Source organism: Coregonus lavaretus (genome assembly GCF_964263955.1).
Source record: "Coregonus lavaretus genome assembly, contig: HAP1_SCAFFOLD_5496, whole genome shotgun sequence".
NCBI lineage: Eukaryota > Metazoa > Chordata > Actinopteri > Salmoniformes > Salmonidae > Coregonus > Coregonus lavaretus.
The window spans coordinates 12,501-20,917 of record NW_028163280.1 but is presented as its reverse complement, the minus strand read 5'-3'; the positions used below and the strand labels follow the sequence as shown (position 1 = coordinate 20,917).

The 8,417-nt window shown below is 42.3% G+C and overlaps 1 protein-coding gene across 1 annotated transcript in view; it reads left to right on the top strand.

Moving 5' to 3' along the window:
• The first annotated feature begins 6,112 nt into the window (after window positions 1-6,112).
• Window positions 6,113-8,417, top strand: part of LOC311118332 (suppressor of cytokine signaling 1-like) — a 5,309-nt gene continuing 3,004 nt past the window's right edge. Inside the window, exon 1 of the mRNA XM_084193146.1 lies at window positions 6,113-6,363. The gene's annotated coding sequence lies outside the window, so the exon portion shown is untranslated. The remainder of the gene's footprint in view (window positions 6,364-8,417) is intronic.

Below are 8,417 nucleotides of genomic sequence, written 5' to 3'. Positions count from 1 at the left end.
AATGTAGATTATACAGGACATGTAGGGTAATGTAGGGTATACAGGACATGTAGGGTGATGTAGGGTATACAGGTCATGTAGGGTAATGTAGGGTATACAGGACATGTAGGGTAATGTAGAGTATACAGGACATGCAGGGTATACAGGACATGTAGGGTAATGTAGGGTATACAGGACATGTAGGGTAATGTAGGGTATACAGGACATGTAGGGTAATGTAGGGTATACAGGACATGTAGGGTAATGTAGGGTATACAGGACATGTAGGGTAATGTAGAGTATACAGGACATGTAGGGTATACAGGACATGTAGGGTAATGTAGGGCATACAGGACATGTAGGGTAATGTAGGGTATACAGGACATGTAGGGTAATGTAGGGTATACAGGACATGTAGGGTAATGTAGGGTATACAGGACATGTAGGGTAATGTAGAGTATACAGGTCATGTAGGGTAATGTAGGGTATAAAGGACATGTAGGGTATACAGGACATGTAGGGTAATGTAGGGTATACAGGACATGTAGGGTAATGTAGGGTATACAGGACATGTAGGGTATACAGGACATGTAGGGTAATGTAGGGTATACAGGACATGTAGGGTAATGTAGGGTATACAGGACATGTAGGGTAATGTAGAGTATACAGGACATGTAGGGTAATGTAGAGTATACAGGTCATGTAGGGTAATGTAGGGTATACAGGATATGTAGGGTAATGTAGAGTATACAGGTCATGTAGGGTAATGTAGAGTATACAGGACATGTAGGGTATACAGGACATGTAGGGTAATGTAGGGTATACAGGACATGTAGGGTATACAGGACATGTAGGGTAATGTATGGTATACAGGACATGTAGGGTAATGTAGGGTATACAGGACATGTAGGGTATACAGGACATGTAGGGTAATGTAGGGTACACAGGACATGTAGGGTAATGTAGGGTATACAGGACATGTAGGGTAATGTAGAGTATACAGGACATGTAGGGTAATGTAGAGTATACAGTTGATGTAGGGTAATGCAGGGTATACAGGATATGTAGGGTAATGTAGAGTATACAGGACATGTAGGGTAATGTAGAGTATACAGGACATGTAGGGTAATGTAGGGTATACAGGATATGTAGGGTAATGTAGAGTATACAGGTCATGTAGGGTAATGTAGGGTATACAGGACATGTAGGGTAATGTAGAGTATACAGGACATGTAGGGTAATTTAGGGTATACAGGACATGTAGGGCAATGTAGAGTATACAGGACTTGTAGGGTAATGTAGATTATACAGGACATGTAGGGTAATGTAGGGTATACAGGACATGTAGGGTAATGTAGGGTATACATGACATGTGGCTTAATGTAGATTATACAGGACATGTAGGGTAATGTAGATTATACAGGACATGTATGGTAATGTGGAGTATACAGGACATGTAGGGTAATGTAGAGTATACAGGACTTGTAGGGTAATGTAGATTATACAGGACATGTAGGGTAATGTAGGGTGTACATAACATGTAGGGTAATGTAGATTATACAGGACATGTAGGGTAATGTAGGGTATACAGGACATGTAGGGTAATGTAGGAAGAGGAAGTTACATCATGTGTTGACAGATGCACGCACTCCAAAGGAGGCTCCTATAGCTCCTCCCACCACACAGTGTATCTCTCCAGATAATCACAATGAGCCCGTCCTCCTATAGCTCCTCCCACCACACAGTGTATCTCTCCAGATAATCACAATGAGCCCGTCCTCCTATAGCTCCTCCCACCACACAGTGTATCTCTCCAGATAATCACAATGAGCCCGTCCTCCTATAGCTCCTCCCACCACACAGTGTATCTCTCCAGATAATCACAATGAGCCCGTCCTCCTATAGCTCCTCCCACCACACAGTGTATCTCTCCAGATAATCACAATGAGCCCGTCCTCCTATAGCTCCTCCCACCACACAGTGTATCTCTCCAGATAATCACAATGAGCCCGTCCTCCTATAGCTCCTCCCACCACACAGTGTATCTCTCCAGATAATCACAATGAGCCCGTCCTCCTATAGCTCCTCCCACCACACAGTGTATCTCTCCAGATAATCACAATGAGCCCGTCCTCCTATAGCTCCTCCCACCACACAGTGTATCTCTCCAGATAATCACAATGAGCCCGTCCTCCTATAGCTCCTCCCACCACACAGTGTATCTCTCCAGATAATCGCTCCAGACACCTTACCAAGCTCTGTTCCTCCATCTCTCCCTGTTTCACAGAAATGAAACTCTCTCTCTCACACACATTAGGGTCATTAGTGTCTTGTGACAGTTTTAAGTGATCAGTGTGTGTGTGTGAGACAGTGTGTTGTGACAGCGTGTGTGTGACAGTGTGTTGTGACAGCGTGTGTGTGTGTGAGACAGTGTGTTGTGACAGTGTGTTGTGACAGTGTGCTGTGACAGCGTGTGTGTGTGTGAGACAGTGTGTTGTGACAGTGTGTTGTGAAAGCATCAACCCACCCTACATAACAGGCTGACCCTGACAGTGTTAGTTTGGTTAATGGATAAAGCATCAACCCACCCTACATAACAGGCTGATCCTGACAGTGTTAGCTTGGTTAATGGATAAAGCATCAACCCACCCTACATAACAGGCTGATCCTGACAGTGTTAGCTTGGTTAATGGATAAAGCATCAACCCACCCTACATAACAGGCTGATCCTGACAGTGTTAGTTTGGTTAATGGATAAAGCATCAACCCACCCTACATAACAGGCTGATCCTGACAGTGTTAGCTTGGTTAATGGAACATCTCTTTCACCCTGTGGTTTCATTGCAGGAGAAACATCAAGTGTATTGGACCAGGTCTGGTGCCAGGGTGTTGAATATACGCTGAAAGAATGGGAACATGATTGGGTTTGAAAATGACTGGGTTTAAAAAAAATAACTTGGGCTGGTGTATTTTAACTACTGTCCTGTGACTACACACAGCATGCCAAACCTAAAATAACTCAAGAATGCCTTTTTGGAAAAGGCAATAAACGACATGAATATATTATGATCTACTGTAAACCTGTAGGCCCATAGTATTCAGTAATATATTATTATCTACTGTAAACCTGTAGGCCTATAGTATTCAGTAATATATTATTATCTACTGTAAACCTGTAGGCCTATAGTATTCAGTAATATATTATCTACTGTAAACCTGTAGGCCCTATAGTATTCAGTAATATATTATTATCTACTGTAAACCTGTAGGCCTATAGTATTCAGTAATATATTATTATCTACTGTAAACCTGTAGGCCCTATAGTATTCAGTAATATATTATTATCTACTGTAAACCTGTAGGCCTATAGTATTCAGTAATATATTATTATCTACTGTAAACCTGTAGGCCCTATAGTATTCAGTAATATATTATTATCTACTGTAAACCTGTAGACCTATAGTATTCAGTAATATATTATTATCTACTGTAAACCTGTAGGCCCATAGTATTCAGTAATATATTATGATCTACTGTAAACCTGTAGGCCCATAGTATTCAGTAATATATTATTATCTACTGTAAACCTGTAGGCCCATAGTATTCAGTAATATATTATTATCTACTGTAAACCTGTAGGCCTATAGTATTCAGTAATATAGGGTGTACAGGACATATAGGGTAATGCAGTGTATACAGGACATGTAGGGTAATGAATGGTATGCATGACAAATCAAATCAAATTCAAAATTGTATTTGTCACATGCGCCGAATACAACAGGTGTAGACCTTACGGTGAAATGCTTACTTACAAGCCTTTAAACAAACAATGCAGTTTTAAGAAAGAATACCAACAAAACAAAACAAAAATAACAAATAATTAAAAGAGCAGCAGTAAAAATAACAATAGCGAGGCTATATACAGGGGGGTACCGGTACCGAGTCAATGTGAAATAACAGTAGGGAGGCTATATACAGGGGGTACCGGTACCGAGTCAATGTGAAATAACAGTAGGGAGGCTATATACAGGGGGGTACCGGTACCGAGTCAATGTGAAATAACAGTAGGGAGGCTATATACAGGGGGGTACCGGTACCGAGTCAATGTGAAATAACAGTAGGGTGGCTATATACAGGGGGGTACCGGTACAGAGTCAATGTGAAATAACAGTAGGGAGGCTATATACAGGGGGGTACCGGTACAGAGTCAATGTGAAATAACAGTAGGGAGGCTATATACAGGGGGGTACCGGTACCGAGTCAATGTGAAATAACAGTAGGGAGGCTATATACAGGGGGGTACCGGTACCGAGTCAATGTGAAATAACAGTAGGGAGGCTATATACAGGGGGTACCGGTACAGAGTCAATGTGAAATAACAGTAGGGAGGCTATATACAGGGGGGTACCGGTACAGAGTCAATGTGAAATAACAGTAGGGAGGCTATATACAGGGGGTACCGGTACAGAGTCAATGGGAAATAACAGTAGGGAGGCTATATACAGGGGGGTACCGGTACCGAGTCAATGTGAAATAACAGTAGGGAGGCTATATACAGGGGGGTACCGGTACCGAGTCAATGTGAAATAACAGTAGGGTGGCTATATATCTACATGGGGGTACCGGTACCGAGTCAATGTGCGGGGGCACCGGTTAGTCGAGGTCATTTAGATAATATGTACATGTAGGTAGGGTTATTAAAGTGACTATGCATAGATAATAAACAGAGAGTAGCAGCAGTGTAAAAGAGGGTGGGGGGGTAGTGCAAATAGTCCTGGTGGCCATTTGATTAGCTGTTCAGTAGTCTTATGGCTTGGGGGTAGAAGCTGTTAAGGAAGCCTCTTGGGATCTAGTACCGCTTGCTCGTGTGATAACAGTCACCGGCAGGGAATTTGGAACAATTTAAGTAAAAACACTTTAAAGCACCATTTAAGTAGTTTTCTGGGTTATCTGTACTTCACTATTTATATATTTTTGACAACTTTTACTTTTACTTCACTACATTCCTAAAGAAAATAATGTACTTTTTACTCCATACATTTTTCCCTGACATATAAAATATATTACGCAAACCGGACGGTACCATTTTCTTGTATTTTATTATATTGGACGGATAGCCAGGGGCACACTCCCCCAAACACTTTTTGAAATAATTTGTACTTTTACTTTTGATGCTTAAGTATATTTAAAACCAAATACTTTTAAAAGACTTTTACTCAAGCTAGTAGATCTTCTGACATAAAAGCCTAACAGATTATGCAAATGAAGCTCTTGAAACAACAGCCCACTTCTCAGAATGTGGTAACTTAGTCTATTTGGAGAAACATCTGATAAAACTGAAACTGACGTGGATTCCTACACAGAACGAGTTAAGTGTGTAAAAGTCAACGACACTGGTCTTTCTGTGAAGCGTGTGATCAGTCATTGCGGTTTTACTCTAAACTTGAATGGAAGCGAAACTATGCAGATGGGGGTTCAGTTGTAGAGTGTAATGTTTACTGTTAATATTATTTATTATCTACTTCACTTGCTTTGGCAATGTTAACGTACGTTTCCCATGCCAATAAAGCCCTTCAATTGAAATTGAAATTGAAATTGAATTGAGAGAGAGAGAGCAGGCTGAAAGGATGATTAGATGAAGAGAGGGGAAAGAGACAGACAGACGTAGGTGGTTCCACCGTATGAATTGTGTCAGACGTGATGTGATGCCAATGTGTAGTAGTTGAAAGTTAAGATGTCTGGTGTTGAACTTCCATTTAGGTTGTGTCTTTCTTGTTATTAAAGTCAATTAAAGCCCTTAAAAATGAATTATAATATAATAATAATATGCCATTTAGCAGACGCTTTTATCCAAAGCGACTTACAGTCATGCGTGCATACATTTTTGTGTATGGGTGGTCCCGGGGAATCGAACCCACTACCCTGGCGTTACAAGCGCCGTGCTCTACCAGCTAGTGGACATGGGAGGTACTGCGCTACGCCACATCACGGTTAGCAGGAAGGATTTCTTATAAACGGCTGTTTAAAACGAAAGTGGAACCGAGGTTTTACTGGAATCGCTAGTAGGTGGAGCGAGGTAGGTATCGGCTCCGGTCTGAACGTTTATTTAGCTCCTTATCAAACACCAGCCGACAGATGATCAAACCAACACGGAGAGAGAGAGAGAGAGAGAGAGAGAGGGCGTGAAAAAAATGTGGATATACTTTTAACCGAATCACCAATTCTATACAAATCGGATGACCGACCGCGCCTTCTCTTGACTATTCTGGAAGTGTATTGGTGATCACGAACCAGGAGGAATACCGCTGGGATTCTGGCTAAAAACGGATTCAGCTAAGGAAAAGTGCCTCAGAAAAAACTGCATTGCACTCGTTTTGCAAAACGGTAAGAATATTTGAACATTGCAGCATATTATGGATTTGTAAAAAAAAAAGGTGCATATTTGTGTTTTTTCCCCGCCCGTTTCGTCAAATAGATTTTTGTTTTGCAACATTGATTATTATTGTGCAATGAAATTGTCCCGTAATAAAGCAGCCTGACAATGCATCATTTTGACATGATAATTACATAGTCATAAAATACTTTTTTTTTGCCCAGACAACAGTCAACATGACAAGCCGTATAATATATTCATTAAAAATATGATTCCCGTTTGCTTTCTAGCGGTCAGGTTGTGCGGTTAGTTGACTGTGGGGGGCACTCAGCAGGGAGAGTGAATCGTCTATTATTATAGGGGACAGGATTCAAGTCCTTGAGTGGGCCAGGGCCAGTGAAACAGTTAAGTGCCATTTAACTACAGTACATTTAACAGCTTTAGGAGTTGTGATCCAGGCGGGGATGGGGATAGCTATGATGGGGAATGATTATAATCCAGGCTTGTTCTCTCAGCAACAATTCTCACTTTTTCAGGTTTGGACTTTTTTGACACAACATCAGTGGGCCTACCAGTTGGTTACACACCTCAGCTAGGGTTGTTTGGGCTTGGCCTAGTCAGCAACACAGCCCCGGTCCTTATGAGCAGACAGGCAGGCAGGCAGACAGACAGACAGACAGGCAGAAAGGCAGACAGACAGGGAGGCAGGCTGACAGACAGACAGGGAGACAGACAGGCAGACAGACAGGCAGACAGACAGGGAGGCAGGCTGACAGACAGACAGACAGACAGACAGACAGGCAGAAAGGCAGACAGACAGGGAGGCAGGCTGACAGACAGACAGGGAGTGAGGGAGGCAGGCAGACAAGTAGGCAGACAGACAGGCAAGAAGGCAGACAGACAGGGAGGCAGGCTGACAAGCAGGCAGACAGACAGGGAGGCAGCTGTAACGTTATGATCTTGTCGTTGACGTCTGATCAGTTGTCACAGCACTGTGTAAACTCAGTACAACAACTAGGCTACTGATGTAAAAAGGGCTTTATGAAATACATTTGGTAACTTAACTTTAAACATCATTAGTTTATTGGACAAAACTAAAATGACGTGGAAACGGCAGAGAGGCATTTTCTAAAGACTTTCTTTATTTCAACAAATGATGGAAAACTGTGTTTTTCCAATAAAATGACTTTCAAGGATGCCGGAATTGCTTCCGCCTTGCTTTCCTGGTTGGCTGGCAAGTTTCACCGTTTTACCGGAGTGCAAGTTTCACCGTGGCGATACGTTGGCACATGAGAATTATTAGAATACGGCAAATATTAGTCAAATGATTGCGATCTATCCATGCTATCCATGTTAAGGAGCGCGGTTTTAGGCGGGGTCATGTTTCGGAGGAAGCATGACTTGACCTTCGCCTCTCCCGAGCCCTTTGGTCGGAGGAAGCATGACTTGACCTTCGCCTCTCCCGAGCCCGTTGGTCGGAGGAAGCATGACTTGACCTTCACCTCTCCCGAGCCCTTTGGTCGGAGGAAGCATGACTTGACCTTCACCTCTCCCGAGCCCGTTGGTCGGAGGAAGCATGACTTGACCTTCGCCTCTCCCGAGCCCGTTGGTCGGAGGAAGCATGACTTGACCTTCACCTCTCCCGAGCCCTTTGGGGAGTTGCAGCGATGAGACCAGATCGTAATTGGATATGACGAAAAAGGGGGCGGGGTAAAATACACTTTAAAAAAATATATATCATAATAATAATAATTGGTGTGACCTCATTATGTCCAGCAGTTTTTATTGATGCAAGATAGTTAAAGGTGCAATATGCAGAAATCGCTCCGCCATTTTACTAGTTGCTGAAATTCTAATAGTTTGCCTATTATCAGTTTATATGTGACAAAACAAGCAGTCATTGCACCATCTAAACCTCTGTGAAATATATTTTCCATAACAGTAAATGTAGTATTTTCAGCAGTTTTAAGCTGGTGGACAAAACCAAAAAGTACAAGAAGCAAAAAAAACTAAACTTCACAACGGGAAGCATAGAAATAGCCCACATAGAACAGACCTACCGCTT